The 20,985-nt window shown below is 43.4% G+C and overlaps 1 long non-coding RNA gene across 1 annotated transcript in view; it reads right to left on the reverse strand.

Moving 5' to 3' along the window:
- LOC114904835 overlaps positions 1–20,985 on the reverse strand; it is a 38,586-nt gene that overhangs the window by 5,237 nt on the left and 12,364 nt on the right. Inside the window, exons 2-4 of the long non-coding RNA XR_003796043.1 lie at positions 18,914–19,027; positions 13,959–14,160; positions 11,774–11,902 (exon numbers count right to left, since the gene is read on the reverse strand). This is a non-coding gene — a long non-coding RNA (uncharacterized LOC114904835). The remainder of the gene's footprint in view (positions 1–11,773; positions 11,903–13,958; positions 14,161–18,913; positions 19,028–20,985) is intronic.

The following is a 20,985-nucleotide window of genomic DNA, read 5'->3' on the forward strand; positions in this document are numbered from 1 at the left end:
CAGCCCACGTTGCTGTGCTAATTACCACAGCATGCACCAAAGTCCCTTTTCAAAACATGGCCAAACAAACTACAGCAGGGCTGGCCAGGCATTAAAACACTCAGGCACAATTGTCAAAGCAAAGAATTATGTGGCAGTAAATACGAGTCTGGACTCCAGTTAAGGCATCACCTGGATGACAGCCTGAAGGTTACTAACCCTTTGTGGACAGACTGGCTCATCACCACTTCTGCTAAAGAGAGAGCAAAAGAGCATGGGATGGGAGCGACCAGGCATGAGAGTCAGTCAAACTGAAACTGGGGTGGTTTTCTCTACTGTTATCCCTGGGCAACCACAACTTCGGGGGCTGTGGGTGACGCTGTCACCTCAGATTATCTGAGGCAGGTGTAGGTGCTTTACATACTTTCTTAAGCCTCTTGGCCAGTTCTCCCAAACCACTGGGAAACTGACAAATGTTTCCTGATAGACTACTGTGTGTCTAGCACTGAGGTTCCTCTGTGGTTGTCCTTGGAGGACACAGGACAAAAGCCCCAGTTTATCTTCTCAGGGCTTCTTCTCTAGGGGTATTATCAGAGCCACTGTAGGTACTGATACTTTGGGCTCCATGGAGAGTTCTGAAGAGCTCCTCGCTAGCCCCACGTTCTGAGAAATGGTGTGGCTAACACTTGAATAGGCTTCTAAAGTCTATTAAGCACCATTTACAAAACCCACTTGGTTTAATCTCTGCAAACCTTCCAAGTCGGTATTATCATTATCATTATCCTTCTTCTGAGGCTCAGAGAGTTTAACTAACTTATCCTTGAACACGCAGCTAGGAAGGTAGACAGCAGGGCTCTTCTTAGTGCATTAACGCCACACTGGGTAACTTTGGTGGCAGGGGGGCTGGGGAATGGAGGTGGTAGGGTGGTGGTAGGATATCCAGCTCTTTCCAGAGCCTGCGGTGCTTGCCTTAAGCTTCCTGGTACTGAGGGAGGGTGGTGAGTGTAAGGCAGCCATGGGGTGGGGTTTACACCACTCACAGGGAGGCCCCTGGCTGAAAATAGCCTCTGGGTTCTCTTCAAGATCCAGAAAGGGAGTGCCTAAGTGAAACAACTCCTCTGCTATTTTAATGGGAAAAGAAAAGCAGGAAATACAAGGAGTTAGCTGGTTGCCCGGATGCCCCTAACACACACTTTAACTGTAGAACTGGTCACTTCCTGGATGTAAAAGAAAGGTTTACGAAAAAAGTGCCCGAGAAGTCTCCCACTCCCAGCCACCAGCCCAGCCAGCTGCAGAGGGGGAAACAAATGAACTTCTATAGATGGAATCCTTTGTTGGAATAGAGGTTAATTGTGGCTTCTCTTTGCTTGTAACCTGGGGTGTGGAGGCTAACACTTTAATGCTTCTCTTGGGCCGTAACTAGGAGTCCCTGGAGAGATGACCATTGTCAGAACCCCAGAGGGGACCACTTATAAGAAAGGTCATGAATCTGGAGAAATTAAGGGATCAAGTCAGAGGGGTGAAGGGCCTGTGGAGCTGGGAGAGAAGGGATGTTTTCCTGCAAAGGGTTTCTCTTCTTATCCTCTTTTCCATGCTACAATTAGGTAACAAGACCCCGTGCTAATAAATACCCCCTGCCAACCCTCAACCAACCAGGGTAGGAATGCCCAGACTGGCAGGCAGCCTGTGCACAGAGGCCACGGGTACTGGCTGAGTGCAGAGGTGCCGGGGCAGGCCTTCGTCTCTGCCCCTCCTGACCCCAATACCACGACCCTCCACCATGGTGACTGAGTACCTCCTGGAGGCTGGGAAGACAGAGGCCCTGCCCATTTGCTCCCCCCCTGTCGTTTCCCTCCCCCACTGCCTCTGCACAACTTCCACCCACCAGCTCCTCACACCTCAAACGGCCTTTCCCACGGGGAGGTGTGGCAGAGACAGCTCGTGCATTTATTTTTATTTTTTAAACATCTTTATTGGAGTATAATTGCTTTACAATGGTGTGTTAGTTTCTGCTGTATAACAAAGTGAATCAGTTATACATATACATATGTCCCCATATCTCTTCACTCTTGCATCTCCCTCCCTCCCACCCTCCCTATCCCACCCCTCTAGGTGGTCACAAAGCACCGAGCTGATCTCCCTGTGCTATGCGGCTGCTTCCCTCTGGCTCTCTATTTTACATTTGGTAGTGTATATATGTCCATGCCACTCTCTCACTTTGTCCCAGCTTACCCTTCCCCCTCTCCGTATCCTCAAGTCCATTCTCTAGTAGGTCTGCATCTTTGTTCCCGTCTTGCCCCTAGGTTCTTCTGACCATTTTTTTTCTTTTCTTTTTTTCTTAGATTCCATATATATGTGTTAGCATACGGCATTTGTTTTTCTCTTTCTGACTTACTTCACTCTGTATGACAGACTCTAGGTCCATCCACCTCACTACAAATAACTCAATTTCGTTCTTTTTATGGCTGAGTAATATTCCATTGTGTATATGTGCCACATCTTCTTTATCCATTCATCTGATGATGGACACTTAGGTTGTTTCCATCTCCTGGCTATTGTAAATAGAGCTGCAATGAACATTTTGGTACATGACTCTTTTTGAATTATGGTTTTCTCAGGGTATATGACCAGTAGTGGGATTGCTGGGTCATATGGTAGTTCTAGTTTTAGTTTTTTAAGGAACCTCCATACTGTTCTCCATAGTGGCTGTATCAATTTATATTCCCACCAGCAGTGCAAGAGTGTTCCCTTTTCTCCACACCCTCTCCAGCATTTATTGTTTCTAGATTTTTGGATGGTGGCCATTCTGACTGGTGTGAGATGATATCTCATTGTAGTTTTGATTTGCGTTTCTCTAATGATTAATGATGTTGAGCATTCTTTCATGTGTTTGTTGGCAATCTGTATATCTTCCTTGGAGAAATGTCTATTTAGGTCTTCTGCCGATTTTTGGATTGGGTTGTTTGTTTTTTTGATATTGAGCTGCATGAGTTGCTTGTATGTTTTGGAGATTAATCGTCTGTCAGTTGCTTCATTTGCAAATATTTTCTCCCATTCTGAGGGTTGTCTTTTCGTCTTATTTATGGTTTCCTTTGCTATGCAAAAGCTTTTAAGTTTCAATAGGTCCCATTTGTTTACTTTTGTTTTTATTTCCATTTCTCTAGGAGGTGGGTCAAAAAGGATTGCAATCCCTATCAAACTACCACTGGCATTTTTCACAGAACTAGAACAAAAAATCTTAAAATTTGTATGGCAACACAAAAGACCCCGAATAGCCAAAGCAATCTTGAGAAAGAAAAACGGAGCTGGAGGAACCGGGCTCCCTGACTTCAGACTATACTACAAAGCTACAGTAATCAAGACAGTATGGTACTGGCACAAAAACAGAAAGATAGATCAGTGGAACAGGATAGAAAGCCCAGAGATAAACCCACGCACATATGGTCACCTTATCTTTGATAAAGGAGGCAAGAATATACAGTGGAGAAAAGACAGTCTCTTCAATAAGTGGTGCTGGGAAAACTGGACAGCTACATGTAAAAGAATGAAATTAGAACACTCCCTAACAGCATACCCCAAAATAAACTCAAAATGGATTAAGGACCTAAAAGTAAGGCCAGACACCATCAAACTCTTAAAGGAAAACATAGGCAGAACACTCTATGACATAAATCACAGCTCGTGTATTTAGATTGATTCTGTGCTTTGTCTCCTGATGACTAAGTCACTCAGGGTACTAAACTGCCTCCTGGCCTGGGAACAAGAGAGAACAAGGAGCTGGAAGTGGAGAAAGCCATTCTTCTGCCTTTCTTCACAGGTCATGCCCCATGAACGGCAGTGTGATGTTGGTCAGTGACTCTTGCTGTAAAACTGTTGCAGGAAGGGGGATCCCTTCCAGGGCCCAAGAATGGGCTCTTGTCTAACATCTGGAAGTGAATTGTCCGAGGAGACACACATGCTCACAGAGCAAGAGCTTTATTGGGAAGGGATGCCTGGATGGAGAGCAGGAGGGTAAGGGAACCCAGGAGAACTGCTCTGCCACGTGGCTTGCAGTATCAGCTTTTATAGTAATGGGGTTAGTTTCTGGGTTGTCTCTGGCCAATCTTTCTGACTCAGGGTCCTTCCCGGTGGCACGTGCATCACTCAGGCAAGATGGATTCCAGAGCGAAGGATTCTGGGAGGGTGGTAGGACATATGGACTGGTGTCTCCTCTCTCCTTTTGACCTTTCCAGAATTCTTCTGGTTGGTGGTAGCTTGTTAGTTCTGCATTCCTTACCAGGACCTCCTGTTGTAAGAGAACTCATGCAAGTGGTTACTATGTTGCCTGGCCAGGGCGGGCAGTTTCAGTCAGTGGTTTCCCTAACAAAACCAGCCTCTGGGCACTGGGTGGTGTGGGAGCAATGGTGGTCAGTGACACAGATGGGGAAGGAGATCTCAGTGTCATGGTTGCAGGGCTGGGCCATGTGCTTCAGAGACTGTACAGGGAGAAGGGAGCACAGGATGCATGAACTGGGACTGAGTTTTGTCCTAAAGACCTTTGAAATCTTCGTGAAGAGAATAGAAGACACATACGGAAAATCACAGTAAACCCAGATTTTAAAGAGTCCATAAATGAGCCTTGGGTTTTGCAAGATGCAAGACTTGGATACAGCTTTAGGGCAGATGGTTACTTGGTTCTGGGAAAACCAATGTAATGGCCCATTTAATTATGCAAATGTGGGAATACAGTGGCTGGAAGAGAAAAGTTCTCTGGGTGGTAAAGTGAATGAGTGTATTTGTTGTTGGAGTCTGATACAGGTCTCCGCTATGCTTTCTTAGGAAAAACTGGATTTGCTGAGAGAGAATTTGGCCTATGCCAGGCTGATGCCCCATTGAAGCTTGCTTATGTTTTTGCATAGCTCACCGTAGATGATGGGCCTGCTCTTGCAAGGGTTTTATTGGTACCCTGGGCACAAGCAACACAGATTTGGGGAGATTCTACTAGGGGCCCAGCCATACAGGCTGCTCTGGCATCTCCAGGAGAGACCCCCTTGGCGAGGACATTGGCATCCCCTGATGGACACCATTAGCAGTAAGGCTTTTTTGAGGGGCTTCTCTAGTATCAAACATTCAGTACACTAGGCACTGGAGTTCTTACCCGGAGTCTATGCCCCCTAAGAGGTCAGTGAGTAGAATTCAGAGACTCTATGTACTTGAATGAAAAACATTTAAAAAAAATTTTTACTAATTTCTAAATGAACTACAGCATTTCCTTCAATAATGATGTAGGCAATAAACTGCAATAGTCTTAGCAGAACTTATGACTTTTTTACCAATAAAAATCACAGATATTTTCTTATCACTTTGCTGTTGTTCCTGTTATCTTAAAATCTTTTTTATGCTCATCACTGCTTCAAAGCTACAGTAACTGTTAGATCTGCCACTAGAACCTGGCAGGATTAAACTAACCTTCTAGTTGGCATTAGGTAATAGAATCATTTGTTAGGTGGCTTTCACTGGATCAGATTGAATCCTTGGCTTAGGCCATCCTGAAGGACATCAGTTATTGAACTGTTTGGGCAACATAAAATACCTATACTATATTTTTAGCCAATGCACCTATCTTGAACACAACTCATTTTACCAGTGAAAACTAATATCTAACATATACTATGCTAACTAACAAGCCCTCCGGTGTTATTATAGATAATGGTAGTTGAAGTTGTTGTGGTATCCCTCTCTTGTTAGAGTGTTTTTTGCTTCGAGTTCTGCTTAGGGTCTTTTTTCAGATGCTATTCATCTCTGAAGAGTACATCTCTTTCTGGGGACTCCAAATGTTAATAACTGCTCCAACAGTGGAGGTGGCACATTTGTCATGTTAACTATGCTGAAATATTTTAAATTAAATGACAGCAATATAACACAAATCCAGGCTGACCCAGAGGTTTGGTAGGAATTGTAGGTTATCCGGCACTTAGTGAATACTTGTGCTTCTCCTGAGTAGCTAAACATCAAACTTCTCCTTGAATTTACAGTTGAAACCATTTGGGAGATAGCACCAGGTATATGGGCTCACATCCTATGAATCCCTTGGTCATGGGTAGACAGCCTCCAGGGCAGGTTTGGCAAACTATATAATGCCAGGTCATTAGAAAAAGAGTATCCTAAAAGCAGGAGACCACTGCTGCACCCCCTTGCCCTTTCTTTGGAAAGAAGCATATTATTTCACAGAAAACAGATAAATGCTGAGTGGCTGCCTTACCTTGCTCTTAGCTCTGTATTTCAAGTGTCCTATTCCCAAAGGTGCCAGATCTAGCTAAAAATAGCCAAGACATTGAACCCAAGAGCAAGAGAATGCTAAGTTTCACCACCTTTGGTATCAGTTTCAAATGTAAAGAGGTTCAACGCCCTTTAGCAACTAGAACTACAGGACTGTTTTCTCCCCTTTGAAATTGAACTGCATTTTGACCAGGAAGAAAAAAAATTATTTAAAGCCTTAGTATTATTAATGCAGGAAAGGACTACAAGGAGCATTTGGTCCGAGTTCCCCATTTTAACAGATGAGGAAACAAAGGCCAAGCGAGATAGCTTAATAGCTACATAGCAGGCATGCTGACCAGTCTGAGAGGATCTTCCTTTAACACAAAGATCTAGTCCCTACTGAGATGAGACAGTGGGAGATGATGGAATTGAATCTTCAGAGCAAGCACGTGTGCATATACTAGCAATAACACTCAGAAAATGCAATGGGAAAAATATCTCACTTATAGTAGTAGAAAAATGATAAAATTGTCTAGTTAGATTTCTCCTTCATTTCATCCACAAAAATAAATTCTAGATGGATTAAAGATCTAAATGTAAAGAAAAAAACAAGTTGATAAAGGTCCTAGAAGAACAGATAGGTGAATATTTTTATGATATTTGGGTAGAATGAATGACCTTCCTAAGCAAGACACAGAATCCAAAATCATAGGAGAAAAGATGTACAGATGTGATTGAATAAAAATTAAAAACCACTGTAAACCAAGGCAAATAAGAAGCAACAGAGCAAGAGGAAATACTTGCAACATATATTACAAGCAAAAGGTTAATATCCACAATATATAAAACTTTTCAACAAATAAATACAAAAAATAAAAATAATTCAATAGGAAAATGGACAAAGGACATGAACTGGCCAATCACATAAGTTTCAGAACCATCTAGGCAAGAGTATTAAATCATAGGCAAGGGATGGTCTTCAGGGAAATGGGCTTTCCAGAAAACTGAAAAGGTATAGGCAGAGCTATTATTCAGGGAAAGCCAGCCTTAAATTTGTTTCAACAACCAGGAGAGTTCAAGTTGGATAAACCTTTCCTTAGACAGAAATATGGCTTGTGTGTATAAGGGGACAAAAACTCTGAGTATGGAAAGTTTAAGGCATAGTCAGACTTGAATTTTTCTACATCTGGCTTGACTCCCCTTGTAGGTGTGGTGTGCCCCACCCCGAGGCCTGGGGCCAGGGAAAGATGCACTGAGACATCCACCTTTGCTCCATGTGGCCACCCCACTGCTGATAAGATTGTATATCACTGGCCAATTAAGTCCAGACTTTACTTTTTTTTCTACATTGGGTGTGTGTGTGTTTTGTGTGTTCCCTTCCCAGCAACTGGTAAGTACCTGAAATGCTGCAATGTTTATTCTAATTAATATAAGAAATTTAGTTCAAAATATGATACATCTATTTTTGTCTAAATGAACAGAACAAATGAAAATACCCATAATATCCAGTGCTGGCAAGAGGTGAGGCCAAGTAAACTCCAACAAACTGTTGGTAAGGATGTTATTTTAAATATTTATTTATTTAGGCTGCGCCAGGTCTTAGTTGCAGCATTGCAGGATCTTTTTTAGTTGTGGCACACAGGCTCATAGTTGTGTCGTGCGGACTTCTTAGTTGTGGCATGCAAGTAGGATCTAGTTCCCCGTCCAGGGATCAAACCCTGGCCCACTGCATTGGGGGCATGGAGGCTTACCCACTGGACCACCAGGGAAGTCCCAGTAAGGATGTTATTAATAAACCATTTGGGGGCCAGTTTGGCATCGTCTCTTAAATACCAAATGTAGTTTTCCCATTGACTTAGCAATTGTAATTCAGGAATATGTGCATATGCTTAAGCCAAGTGGATAAAGATTTTATTGAAGTATTATTTTTATTGAAAAATCAGAAGCAATAAATGGCATTAATAAGAAGATGATTAAATAAACGGGAGCATTAAATAAATCATTAAGAAAATGATTAAATAAACATTAGTTTATGTTCTTCTGGAAGCAGATCTTGTGCCTAGGATTCAAGTGCAAGATGTTTGGGGAGTGTAAGTAGGGAACTGGGGAAGTGATGCAGGGAAGGACAGATGGCCAGTAAAGGGTGTGTTATTAAGCCAGTGAGTGACTAAAGTTTAATCTTTCAGGAAAACTCTGAAGGTAGTGCAAAGCACGTGACTTGGAATTATCCTAGCCAATGGGCCAGGGAGCTGGGGTATTTATACTCCTACAACTTTTAGTCATTGTTGAAGCTGTCTCCCAGAGGGACATTAATTCTCAAGTACTTCCACTCAACCATCCATTGGCAAATTGGTTTCAGTGGCTGGAGGGAGCTACCCAACAAAGGAGGAGGTACTGCCCATTGGCAGTCAGGCTGTAATGTGTGGAAATGATAAGGGTTTCCAAAGGGATATGAGTGGATCATGGACAGTGTCTGCTACATATGCTAACAAATGCAAAGAGGCCATTAAAAAGAATGAGGCAAATCAAGGATCAAATAAATATATACTCTCACTTTTGTAATAAAAATACACATCACATAGTCCACAGTGGTTACCTCTAAAGAGAACAAAGTAAAGGAAAGGATGGATTTTTAAAATTTTATTTTATACCTTTCTGCCATTTCTTTGTTTTACAAGCCTATAGAATCTTTTAAAATTAAAAGAAATAAGGGAAAAATGAGGAAACACATTCATGACATAACAAGGAAAAGATGAAGAAACTGAAAAAGAGTATGTAACTAGGACCAAAAAAATACATTCACTAATTCAGTCACTCATCATATTTTTATCAAATGCCTTCTACGCAGCAGGCTTCATACTAGATTAGATACTGGCTAAAGTGGCCAGTAAAGACTTTGCCAACTGATGTACTAAACTTGCTGATCCAAGAACCTCTCGTGAGTTCCTGGCATTGGTGGAAAGTGTTATTCTTTTTCCTTGAAGAATCCATCCCATTCCCAAAGCTTCTGAAGCTAAATATTCGTGCTCTTGAGAAATTTCTAAAGTTGGTCCTTTTTAAAAAGTGAAAGCACAGAGCTTTGGAATACATGTGGATATGCTTTTAAAAGTTAAAAAACACTAATGCATAGTATAGGGTTAGCCAAAACCCAATAAATTGTGATTTTTTTTCATATGTATCCTGAATGGAAGTGAAGTGTTCATTGACAAATACACAGGATGGTGGCTCTTTCACCCACCTGAGAATTTTAAATGTTTTTTCTGGATACATGACTCTTGTGCTAAGTGGTTATGCTATTGGGGTTAGCAAAGTCTTCTCTGGGGAAGAAAAAAAAAAAGACTGAGTCTCCTTTCCCTGAAATCATATATACCGACTCTATGAAAAAGAAGAATGTACATAGAGGGCCCCTTTTAGCTCCCAAACATTGACCTCCATAACTTTTGTTCCTTCTTGTCTAAAGCCTTGGGAACCATTGAGGAGGTGGTATCAGTGTGACTTAGGGTGAATTGTTTCCAGCTTTCTCATTTGAAAGGTGGAAGAATAGTAGACAACTATAGGGATGGTAGAGGACCAGAGGTAGTCAGTGGAGAGCGCTAATGGAACTAAGTGTTCCACTAGTGTTAGCTTCTGTCCTTCCCCACTGGCAAGACCTGTCCCCCCCTGCACCTCTCCTAACCTTAGTGAAAAACTGTATAAAAGTAGCTGGTGAATGAATATTGTTCTACCTCCTGATGAGATCTCTGTGTCATTGTAAGGTGACCTGCAATGATGTCCAGTCTCCTGTGTCCCCACCTTTGTGTAATCCCCTGTGCTTGAACCACAGGGAGAGCCTGTGACTTGCAAAGGTCATGGGATGTCACTCCCTTGATTAGTTTACATTATATGGCAAAGTGGAGGGATTCTTAATGTAATTAAGGTCCAAAGTCAGTTGATTTTTGAATTAATACAAAGGGAGATTATCCTGGGTGTGTCTGATTCAATCAGGTAGAAGCCCTTTAAAGAGGACCAGGGCCCTCCCTGAAGTCAAGAAACTTTCTCTCTATTGCTGGCTTTGAAGAAGTAAGCTGCCATGTGGTGAGAGGGCCACTGGAGAGGATCTCACTGCAAAGAACTGAAGGTGGCCTCTAGGAGCTGATAGTAGCCATCAAGGAAACAGGGGCCTCAGTCCTAGAGCTGCAAAGAGATAAATTCTACCAACAACCCGAGGGAGCTTGGAAGTGGATCTTGCCCCAGTCAAGCTTTTGATGGACTGTAGCCCCCACCAACACCCAGATTTCAGCCTAGTGAGACCCTAAAGCAGAGAACCCAGCTAAGCCAGCCCTGGACTCCTGACCCACAGAGACTGTGAAATAACGACCGTGTGTTGTTGTAAGCTGCTGACTTTGTGATAACTTGTTACACAACAGTAGACCACCAATACAATTTCCCTGTAGCTCTTCTGCTTTATACTGAAATAATAAAGAGGATGGTGAGGATAATGAAGGGGTGGGGGAGGGGGAGGAGGAGAAACATGAAACATTTATTGAACAGTTATTATATGTCAGGCACATTAGTCATGGTCCTGAAAGGAGATAAATGGGACACTCAAGTGGTAAAACAGGGAGAATCTAGCAAAAGGACTATATACAGAAGCATGCATAGGGTTAGGATGCCCAACAGGGGATGCTGAGGCCATGAGCATCTCTAGGTGTGAAGGTCTAAGGTGAGAAAGCAGAGTTAATGGAACCTTTAGAGAGCTTAGCTACAGGACGGGGCTGCCTGACAGGAGCTGGGGATGGAGGTAGAGGTATACAGCCTCTCTTGAAATGGTGGCCCACCATTGTGAAAGCCAGGGAGATAAATACCATGGGTTCTTATTCCTCTGAGTAGCTATTCTTCTACTAGTGTCTCCTCTTTGGCTGAATCCAACCAGAAGCCAGAGGGCAAAGGACACTTGGTGATACAGTCTTAGAGGTCAGTCTCTAGGGCACAGAGCAGGGATGAAGAAAGGGGTGGAGAATGCAACTGGATGGGTTTATTATGGAGAGTAATAAACCCTCATGGATTAGCTCATTGATTTTTGGTACATGAGGACTGACGCATGGAGATGTTACATAATTTGCCCAGGGTAAGAGGATCAGTAGGTGGTAGAACTAGGACTGGAACCTAGGCATATCTAGTCCCGGAGCCCGAACTCTTGACCACTCCAAATACAGTCCTTAGGACCCTTTGTGCCTGCTGCCTTTCTATTCTGGGCTTTCCTCTGGAGCCAGGAAGTCCCTTCCACTTGCAGCAGCAGTGCAGGCTTGAGTACCTCTTTCTTCACCGTGGCCACCTTCATTCCATCAAAGTCAGGTACCGGCATCTTGCTTGTGGGTGGCCAGAATAGGTCCTCCACAATCAACATGTGTGACCAGATGAGGGGAGAAACAAACCTTTGCTCATGAAATTTCCAGCCTAGTTGTTCAGGACCAACAAGAACAGAAAACTCTCCAATATTTCAAGAAACATGGATCAAAGCCTTTGACATTTTCTCCCAGTCATCCCCAAATTACTTCGAAGTGTTTGTTCACACCTGGCAGGAGGGCAGGAGAGGGAGCTTCAAAGCCATCTGTGGAGACTTCCTCCTCTGAAGAGGTGATGAATTCAGCTATTTCAGGAGCAAGAATATAGATGTGACCCTGGCTCGGCTCGGAGTAGCTGCCTAGAATTCCCACCAATATCAAGAAGGAAGGAAAAGGAAAGTTAAAACCTCTCAACATAGTTCATAAACCTGCCAAATGCTTAATTAGCTTCTTTATAGGTCCACTTCCCACTTTCTTCCAGAAAGTGTCCTGGTAGGACAGCAAGGATATAGGATTTGGGGGGACAGAGGGCTTGGTTCTGGTCCCAGCTCAGCCTCGTATTAGCTGGGTGACCCTGAGCAAGTTATTCACTCAGCAAACTTTTATTGAGGGCTTTATCCTTGAGAAGTGCAAAGATGAAAGACACAGTTTTTGCCCTCAGGGAGCACACAGAAAATTGAGTAGAAAATGTTATATAAACAAATAACGATATCCCATTGTGATAAATGCTAAGGTAAGGTCCCACCAGGGGTGCCCGGAGAAGGGGAACCTAGCTCAGCCTGGAGGGGCTGATCTACTAAGCTCTCTGAGTTTCCATCCCTCAGCTGTGAAATAGAGAGGTTTTATGTGTTTGTGAGGGGAGCTAATACGTTATTCATTCATTTAGTGCTGGGCACTGAGAGGAATGCAAAACTGTATAAGACTCAGCTCCCACACGAAGCCCCATCAGTGACTTGCACCTGTCTCTGTGAGAGGGGAAGAAAACCAGCATGGCCCTCAAGCCCTTGCTCAGGATACTTGTGAGGAAGAGCTCTTGCCTCTCGCTGCTCCTGCCTCAGTTTCCTACACATTATGTGCTTTCTTGACTATCCATATGTTTCTGGTGTACTGTCTCTGTAAATATGCTAAGCTGAGAGAGGTGAGGTTTACTGGATTGGCAGAAGCAGAGCTGCTTGACAAAGGGAGTCAAAACTCAGCTGGCACCCAGAACAAGGAGGACAGGAGAGAGTAGAAGGGAGGGAACCGGAAAAGCTAGAGGCAAATTAGACCAGCTCCCAGGAGAATCCAAGGCCTGGCGTGTGCCTTGGTGGCTCCAGAAGTTCGTTCAAGACAGATTGGCTTTTCATGAGGATGAAGAAAAGCCAGCAGAACTGTTTCTTATTAGCAGCCAGATTATTTTAGCAAAAGTTCTGCCTTCTAAGGAGGTAAAAATCAAGAAGTAATTAGGAAGTGAACACAGACTTCTTGAATAACTTGGGAGATGATACCGCTGCTTGCAAAGGCGTATGCTTTTCTTCAAAGGCAAGTCTAAAACGGCATTTCTCATTCATGAATGCCCCTGTCATTCATTCATTAAGTGCTAGGCACTGAGAGGGATGCAACGTTGTACAAGACTCAGCTCCTGCCTTCAGCTTTATTCTAGTGAACGTTTATTGAGCACCTACTATGTGCCAGGCACTGGACCCCATCCTAGAATCAAGAATAAATAAGAGCACAATTTCTTACCTCGAGGAGCTTATAGTCTAGTGGATTTGCTAATAAAATGTCTTCCCATTTAGAATATTCTAAACACTGACTTGAACAGATAGTATATATTTTTCTCTCCTGTGATTCTCTCAGTTCTTTGGCCCTTGTTGGGAGAATAAGTCTTCTGGATTTATTCTAGAAGCTCACCAGTTCGGCTCTGAGCTCGCAGTTATTTGTGACTGAGAGAGAAAAAAAGTGGTCTGTTCCCTGTCTCTCTCCACAGGTTTAACAATGCACCCGGCTGCATCAGGAACATCCAGTTTGTTCTCCAGATGAGGTGTTACACACTCTGAGTCATTTTTCTGGCTTTTGAAAAAGCTCAGTTCAACCCTCCAATTTCCTACCTTTCTCTTCCACCTGCCTTGTTTAATAATTAGGCTATTTAATAAAAGCTTTTGATGAAGAGTGGGGGAGGAAGATGGTGATTGTTCCGGTTTACAAGTGCCTGGCGAATAGAGCAGCTACCTCTGCCAGAGTCATCATGTTCTGGGTCATTCCCTGGACATCATGCTGAGTGAAAAGGCCAGAGGCCTTTCCCACTTCAGGGCCCAGACATGGCTAACCAGGGGTCATTCTGTCTCCAAGGGCCCTGCCAAAGAATCAAGTTTGGTTCCTGTCTCCAAGACGCCTTGTTGTTCCTGCTCCTGACTTTTCATTGCATATACTTACTTGGAACTTCTACTAACAGCAGACGAGTTCAAGTACACACTGGGTTTGGAGGGTAGAGAGCAGATCAGACTGGGTGAAGGTAAGGAAAAAACTGCAGGTCAGCTTATAATGAGGCAGAAGAGTCCAGAGGCCTCACTGGAGGAACACATTTCAGTAGGAGGGCACTCAAGGCATGGATTTGAGCACAATAAGTGACAAGTTCCTGCAGAGAGAGGGAGAGAACATCATACTGAAAGGCTACATAGCTTGGGGGGAAAGAGCACTGGTTTTGGAGTGATCGAGATGTCAGTTCAGATTCCAGCTCCACCATTTACTAGCCATACGATCTTAGGCAAGTCGATTAGCCTTCTCAAGCTTCAGTTTCCTCATCTATAAAATGGAACTAATAATCTTGTATAGTCATTGTGAGAACTAGGAATAAAATATATCAGGTTACTGGCGTGCAATAGGCCCTCAGTAAGTGGCGTCTGTAATTATTTATTGAGCGCTTTTAAAATACTAGGTACTAGGTACCTTATATAGTAGGTTGGGGGCATATGTGTAGAAAGTGGTTTGACCAGTAGGACTGACCAATGTATTATCCCAGGAGATTTTCCTTGGGTTGCCAGGCAGTGGGCTAGCTCCCTCTTTCTCCAACAGGGGGACCGGCTGTACCCAATCTCAACTTCCTGTGGGACCAGGAGACCTCAAGCTGGGCATTTCAAGCACTTCCCTAAGCAATGGGCCCCTAAGCTCATACTGCTTAGTGTCTGAACCCCAAGATATTTACCCCCTCAGCACAGCCCCTCTCAAGCTGACCTATGTAAAGGAAGAGCAACAAGTGATTCCTCCTTAGGAGTGCTGCTCCAGAGCACATCCAGCCACACCCCACCCGACCCTGCCTCTCTGCAGGATCCAGAGAGAACAGAGGATCTGCGTACCTGCCCCTTTTATGAGCGTCACCTGCACCAGTGATGCTACTAGTACTGAGTCCTTTGCCAGAGCAGAAAGCCAGTCTCTACTCAGAAACAACAACTCTAAATGCTGTATGAAAATATTATGCTATGATACAGTTATTTCACATGGTCCTATTGGGGTGCAGAGGAGAGACATCTAATTGCCTTTTGGAGAATGTGCTACTTGAGCTAACTTTGAAAGAAGAGTTGGCTGGGCAGATGTGGGGAGGGACATTCCATTCAAAGGGAATAGCAAAGCGTGGAGGTGAGAGAGGAAGTCTAAGGAGTTCTGCTTGCTCAGTTACAGGAGTAGCGATGTGACACATGATGCTGGGAAGGTAGACACGTCTTTGAGGCTTGTGCTGAGAAACTGGAATTTATTTTGGAGGTAATGGAGAGTCACAAAAGTACCTGAGGCAGATGTGCAGTTTAGAAAGATCATCTTGCAAGCTCTGTGAAGCGTGATTTTGGAGGAGCAAGACTAGGGGCAGTTGCAGCAACCCAGGGAAGAGCTGATGATTGCACAAGCCAGGGTGGAGCAATGGGAATAGAGCAGAGAGGATTGGGAGAGAGGATTATAGTCATAACATGTTAGGATTGAAAGAGAATTTAGGAGTCATTGGTTCTTTCATTCACAGCTCAGGAAATTGAGGACTAAAGAGATTGTATAACTTCTTGCAAATTGAATCTCCTTGCACCCAAACCTCCTTTTTCTAGGGAATTTCCCAGATGGCTAGGAAGACCTGTCATGTTTTTCAGGGTCCGCTTCCCTAGGTATGGTATTCTTGGTCTTTGGAAGTGTAAGGGTGGGATAGGTGGCTGACTTCTAATGAAGGTTACGTTAGAAAAGGGAAGGGAGCGGACTGTGGCAGTCTCTTTCCTTCTCCTGAGGGTCTCTCAAAGCCTCCTTCATTTTAGAAGGATGTGGGGTTTATTTGCAGAACTGCAACCTCTTGTGTTGGTTTGTTTGTAGAAGGATTGACAGTGTTACTTCCTGGCAAACAAAACACACCCAATTTGTTCACAGTTGTGACGAATGCCTGGGAGTAACCCTACAATGTACACAAAGAAGCAGAAATTCTATCTGATGCAGTGAATGTGGGATATCAGCAAAATCTGATTGGTCGCCTGGTGTGCTCTGACAACCAAGCTTTCAGCATCCTTTCTAGAGAGTGTCACTTGAGATGTGTATATGAAATAGTCCTGTGATATAGGTATTATTGGGCACATTTAACACAGAGGGAAACTGAAGTCCAGAGAGCCTAAGATCATGCCTGTGGACACAAGTAAGTAAGCAGCAGAGCTGGGGTTCAAACTTACAAGTGCTCAATTCATATTCCCTATTTTTCCCACTCCACCTGTTTACCTTCCTGGAAGGTGGTGCAGGACTTGCCATCGTTTTCTCTTTTAACCCTAATGTGTGCACATCTATGGCTGTATGATTAGTTGATCACAGAGAGGGTATGTACAACCTTATATTTTTGATCCTCTGACTTAAGCATGGACTGAACCACTCATGGATGAGTTTGAGTTGTTCTCAGAAACAGATGTCCTTCAACAACACAGCTGTCATGCTAGTCCTCTGCAACATGGGGTTTGTATAGGGCCAAGGGGACAAAACTACTGGAGTGGGGTCCTGGCCTTATCCGAGTCCTCCCTTTTAAGGCCAATTTTCCAAATATAGTACAATCTACACGTTTAACAACAACCACTTCTCTTCCCTTAAGTGAGGGTGGGAAAAAGAAATGCTAACACCAATTAGCTTTTTTCTTAAACATACCTTGTTATAATGTTCTTTAATTATAAAATATCATATATTATAAATATATTGGTTTGGCCAAAAAATTCATTCGGTTTTTTTCTATAAGCTGTTATGGAAAAATATCTATAAAATTAACAACATAAAATAATAATAGTCATTGTAAAATTGTATATATAAACATTTGAATATATACTCATATACATGTATCTATATATTTGCATATGTGAGTATAGATACAATGAATAAAGCTATCTGTGTATGTACATATATAGGCATAACCATATTTCTTTTGCACGAGTGGGCTCACGATGTACAAACTATCCTGCAATTTTCTTTTTTTTACTTATCAAATAAACTGAATTTCTTTGTAAGATCATACTGATGGGTTTCTCTGACCCAGCGGTTGTGGGGAATGTCAGTACCCCCACTGTTTCCTGATTGCTCCTGACACCTGCTCGTCTTGATAAGGCCTGTATGTAACCGGATCAAATAATATCATGTATCTGAGAGCTCTTTACAAATGTAGGGCGCTGTACTCATATTAGTTATCAAAATACCATATGTAATGTGAAGATACATTTATATAGGAATGGATTGGATGCTTCTTATAGTGTTCTTGTGCCATAGCTAGGGGAGAATGTTTGCACTTTGGACTGGGAGAAGAGCAGACATTGAGATTGATAATGTAGTTGGTCCTGCCTGCTGTCAAGTGCTCACCGTGGAAGGAGTTTTTAGCCCCCTCTGTGCCTTGCTTCTGGTCACCTCTGTCCCTCGAACCACCTGGGTGATTGATCTGAGGAAGTTTCCTAATCACATCTATTTCACCAAACAAGGTGACAGCCACAATGGGAGCAGGGATTTCTTCCAACCTCTCCTGGGAGCCCAGAATCTGAGGACGGTAGAGTTGGTGGAGAACAAGGGGCACCTTTTAGCTCTTTAAAACACCCCTCAAAAAACTCCAAATCCCTTTTTGGTTCAGTTTAACGTTTCACTTCTCCCTGCTTCCAGCTGACAGTTGGAGAAAAACCAAATTGGTGGTTGGCTGGTTGGGTTTTTTTTTAACCTAATGACAAGCCTGGCTTAGAACTGCTCAACCATCCTTCAGCTCCCAATACTGTAGGTCTATAGATAAACAGGCATGTATATAATCTACTTTTGTTTACTTCTCCCCAGATGGAAGTCCATTAATTTCCCAATATATTTTACAGAATGACTTGCCTGTTTCCAGGATTGGGAAGATATATTAATTCTTAGTTCTGAAATGTTTAAGTTAGAAAATAATAGGAAATAGAAGAAATAGAAGGACTGAGATGACTCATTTATCTCAGATGTTCACCCTAAACTACTTCAGAAATGCCAGCAATGAATTAAAACCAGAATTCCAGAGGAATGACCTAAATCCTACTTCACCAGAGACACTCTTCAAGTTCCTTAGCAAAAATTGCATTTTATCTCTAGAATGGAGGAGCTTGATGATGGCTTGAGTCAAGTAGCATGGACTTAGCTCCAACTGGTCTAGGGATAACGAATCAATATTGTTCCTCTATGGGCAGAGACCTCTTTAGAAGATGACAAAGGGAAGACACAGTCAAGTATAAGACACTGATTTCCTGTGATATGTTAGTGCCGAGAAGGAGAGCTGGCTTGGATAAAGAGAAAGATCTTTCTTGCTCACTGAATTGTAAACCAAATCTGCTCCTCTGCTTGTTGTGTGGTGCTCCTCCGACTTTAATTTTTCCCTAAGCACAAATGAAATGGCCCTACAGAGATCCATCAAGTAGCTGCCCCATCTTGTCTTTGATCATGGGGTCCTCCCCACAGGCGTCCTTGTTTTCTATAAGGTGATCTGAAGCCTGGGGATCCCACCATGCAATGGATATAAAGACTAGGGTTGTGGTTGAGTCAAAAATCAGGGAAAAGATAAAATTCAGGTCAAGGGACAGAAAACTTCTTCGTCGAAAGATTAATAAAACTTCATATTTAACTAGCAACTGCAGGGAAGAAACTAATCTTACAACATAATAGATGTTGTTGATAATGTTAATTACCTCCTTGGAAGCCACCAAGAAGTGGCTTTCAATTTTATGCATTTATTGTCCAAGTTGTAAATTTGGTCTTGGAATGAACAAGTAGTAAAAGACTTTAGAAGCTTAATAAGGGAGGTTATTTACTTTGTGTATAAATGAAGAGAAGGTTTTGAGTGAATAAAGATTAAGAGACAGAGAGAGAGACTGACTAACCCTAACCCGGGCTGGTACCTTAGGTGAGCCCTCCATAGGGTGTTGGTGAAGGCGGTCTGAGAGGCAGCACTGGCTCTCGGTCTTGGGTATGCAGACCTCCGTTTTATCAGTCCACTTGGCAGTGAGCAGGCTCTAGTAGGGTTGACAGAAAAAATGCAGGGCAGTCAGTTCTGAGTTCGATAGATAACAATGAATATTTTTTTAGTATAAGTATTGCCCCTGCAATATTTGTATATCTATTTGCTAAATCTGGCAACCCAATCTAGGAGGCTTCCATTAATTAACTCACCAGAGACTTACTTATAAGTCAGAATGCCAGTGTGTGGATTTCCAGGGCAGGGTACACCTTTCCACATATTAGAGTCCTTGCGCCTACTATCTGTACCACTGTCCTTTAGGTGTTTGGAAAACCAAGTTTGCCATGGTTGGTGAATCCCACCTTGTAGTAAAGTGGTAAAGCAGGCTCATGGGCTGTGCATCCAGGCTGCAGTAGAACATGGGAACCCTGGGTGTTTGACTACAAGGACACCACCCAGAACCTGGAATAGCAATCCAGTCAGACACAGTGTCTCTCTCTCCCCCCAATAGTGTTGCAGTAATGTTGGGCTTATCTCCTTTTTCAATATTTATTTATTTTTATTTATAGTTATTTATTTTTTTTGCGGTATGCGGCCCTCTCACTGTTGTGGCCTCTCCCGTTGCGGAGCACAGGCTCCGGACGCGCAGGCTCAGCGGCCATGGCTCACGGGCCCAGCCGCTCCGCGGCACGTGGGATCTTCCCGGACCAGGGCACGAACCCGTGTCCCCTGCATCGGCAGGCAGACTCTCAACCACTGCGCCACCAGGGAAGTCCTTCAATATTTATTTTTAAAAAATTTTTTACAAGTCACCAAAATCTTACTCCTCATCATAGACATGCTGCCATTTCCAAGATATCTGCTGACTTTGCTGATTAAATCAATTTATATTTTGAGGGAGTCATGCTAGATGTCTTTTGAGGTTTAGGAAACTTGATAGTCTTAACTAGTAGATGTTAATTTTACAAGATAGTTTCAGGTACATACATATGTGTCTTTGATTTTCTAAAACAGAATAATTTTCATCTCAGACTCCCCTTCTGTGCGATGCAGAAAAATTAATCTAGGAACTACCAAGGAGATTAATTCTATTCTATTATTCTACTCACATTCTCTCCCTTGCTCTACTTTAGATGGAATCTCAGTGGGATCGGAGTGAGAGAGGGGGGACCATGTAACACCATGTGCTCTGTGTTGGTGGTTCCCAAGATGAGTAGCTGCCCCATCTTGTCTTTGATCATGGGGTCCTCCCCACTGGCATCCAGAGTTATCCTCAAAGGTGGCTGCGTGCCCATCTGGTTTGCTCAGCTTGTTCTGCCATCCATGGCTGTTCCTCCATGGTGTGACTCCTTTGGGCTGCTGGCTGTCATTCTCAGCTAACTTCTCAGAGTATGAGTAGGGTTCAGCTCCTCTCCCACACCTCTTTGGGGCCACAGGAAACAAGGCCGTCACTGAGTTCTCTTCCTTTATCACCTGTAAAGCCATCTCTTCTCTGTTGACCCCATATCAGTGTGGCATAAGCACACCTGTGGAGTTAGCTGCCCTCCCTAGATAGGAAGTAGACACAAGCCTCCTCCATTCTCAGTTTCCTCAAAGCTCATCTGGTGTTCTACCCCCAACCACATTTCCGTCTCTTCTGAGGGGATTCACCCTGGGAAGATGACAGGGGGCTGGGGCCTCTCTTGGAGACCACGCATCCCTACTGTCCAGGTAACCCTACTGGACTGCCTGAGGCCTGGTTATCTTGGACGGTTCTTTTGGATCAGTCCTATTTGTCTACTGGTTAGGCTTAAATAGTTGTTGAAAGCTCAGAAAGTCCTTTCTCCCAAGTCCAGGTCTTGTGTTCAGTACTCTAATTTGAATATCAAAAGCTAAGCACTGACTTTCTTGCCATTCCAGCTGTAGCAGCATCACTTTTCCCTAGCACAGGGCATGCCTTGGATGACACAGTGGGAGAGGACAGTGAAGTGTGCAGTGTTGATGGATGCAAGGAAGACCTAGTTAATGTCTCAA

This window comes from Monodon monoceros, unplaced genomic scaffold (assembly GCF_005190385.1).
Source record: "Monodon monoceros isolate NGI ecotype Baffin Bay Population unplaced genomic scaffold, NGI_Narwhal_1 Super_Scaffold_21, whole genome shotgun sequence".
Classification (NCBI taxonomy): domain Eukaryota; kingdom Metazoa; phylum Chordata; class Mammalia; order Artiodactyla; family Monodontidae; genus Monodon; species Monodon monoceros.